Source organism: Hipposideros armiger, unplaced genomic scaffold (assembly GCF_001890085.2).
Source record: "Hipposideros armiger isolate ML-2016 unplaced genomic scaffold, ASM189008v1 scaffold_26, whole genome shotgun sequence".
Taxonomy (NCBI): Eukaryota; Metazoa; Chordata; class Mammalia; order Chiroptera; family Hipposideridae; genus Hipposideros; species Hipposideros armiger.
Genome location: NW_017731376.1, coordinates 828,426 through 830,426, shown reverse-complemented (window position 1 = coordinate 830,426; position 2,001 = coordinate 828,426). Strand labels below are relative to the sequence as shown.

The 2,001-nt window shown below is 38.3% G+C and overlaps 1 pseudogene; it reads left to right on the top strand.

Moving 5' to 3' along the window:
• Window positions 1–797: 797 nt before the first annotated feature.
• LOC109379454 (NADH dehydrogenase [ubiquinone] iron-sulfur protein 5 pseudogene) lies at window positions 798–1,140 on the top strand (annotated as a pseudogene).
• The last annotated feature ends 861 nt before the right edge of the window (window positions 1,141–2,001 follow it).

Here is a 2,001-nt window from a genome sequence, read left to right as displayed (position 1 = left end):
GAAAGGCAAACACCAAAAGAATATACTGCTCTCAGAATCTTGCTGAAAGAGCATGTACAATTTATATTTTACAAAAAAGGGTATCTAATCCTAGGATAAAGAATTGAGAAGCAAGTAGCAATAAAAAGCAAAGACATTGGTATCATATGGGTAAACCTAAACAAGCATTGACTATAATGATATTGATGGTGGTATCATGGTGGTGATGATGATAATAATAATAATAATAATAATAATAATAATAATAATACTATTAATGAAGACAACTAACTGGGGGGTTCAAAATCAATGTCAAATTTAAATACTAGGCAATGATAAAATGTATGAAACTGAAGTAAAATAATTTTAAGGTCCTTTTATTAATGAGGAAAGAAAAAAACTGGGGATGCAATCAGCAAAATCCAAATTGTTTAAACCTGTGTAGGACCCCTAGCGTCAAAGTGCCTTGGTTCCCTACTTGATAGCTGTGCGACCTTGGATGACTTATTTAGCCTCTCTATTTCTCAGTTTCTGCATATGTAAAATGAAGTTGATAAGAGTGCCTATTTCATAGTGTTGTTATAATGAGTTTGAAGCTGATAAAGAATTTAAAAGTGTGTCTGGCACTATGATATATGGAATATATCTTATATATCTTAATAAAAATAAGGATAAAAATACACAAGTAGAGGTTTCATTAAGATTTATTATCATGGACTTTAAAGCCATTATAGTTTCTTGAATAAGAGTGTCATATGGAAACAGACCATCCAGTAGCGGCGGCCAGGGAGGAGACTAGGGCACCTCGGCTGGAAACCATGCCTTTCTTTGATATACAGAAAAGACTGGGTGTTGCCTTAGACAGTTGGATGACAATCCAGAGTGCTGAGCAGCCTCACAAGCTTTCATCTCGGCGCCATGCTTTTGAAAAAGAACGGATAGAAGGTTCACATGGAATTGGTACTATCCGCGCTGAGAAAGAGTGCAAGATAGAGTATGAGGATTTTGTAGAATGTCTGCTTCGGCAGAAAACGATGAAATGGCTTAGTGCCATCCTGAGGCAGCGGGATAAGCTAATAAAGGAGGAGAAGTACACGCCTCCCTCCCACCACGTGAGCAAGGAGGATCCCAGGCCCTGAACAGAGCAGCTGCTGACGGCTGGAGGCGGATTTTCATGTTCGTTCTTCTCCACTGGGAAATTAATGTACGGTCAACCTCTCTGTGAAAGTGTCTAACAATAAAGGATTGTTCTATCCTAAACAAAACAAAACAAAAAAAAAAGAGTGTCATATGATGACATTTGAGGGGCACTAGAAAAAAAATACCAACTATATCTTTCTTAGTTTCAATACAAAGGCAAATTAGATATTTTACCTTTATTCTCAGATTTTACAGAGTGGCATCCTGTGTCTCTTTTGTCACTCACACAATAATATTAGAACTGTAAAGTTATGCTTGAAGCAAATAACATGATTATCTTTACTTAATGTGCTAAGTTTTTGTATTGTTCAGTTTGTTGACCTCAAAAATGAATGTACCTATAAAGAAGGGCTCCTGGTGTCTGACTGGGCTCAAATTTAAAAACAGATCTTAGCAGCCATTGCTAAACAGGGACCTCTTATAAAAGCTGTGCTTTAGGGAGAAGCTTGAACTGAATTGCCTGCCTCCTGCACTGAGCAACCTTCCTGAACTATGTTCTTGACCTCTGAGTTAACCCTTATAAAGGAGTTCCTGGAATCATATTTCAACCAATAGGACTGAGAACCTTCCCCATGCAATCAGAGCCGCACAGCTATATCTTCATTACCATCTTCACTGACCAATCAGAGTGGCTCCATTCTGAGCAATCACAACAATGCTTTTTGGACCAATTAAACTATAGGATTTGGAGGCCTCATTTGCATGAGAATGGATCAATCAGGGACCAGAGATGAGGACCTGACTCTATATAAATCAGCTCCCCTCTGGCTGGGGAACACACTTTCAGTTTCTATTGAAGGCTGTGTTTCCCTGGCTGGATCT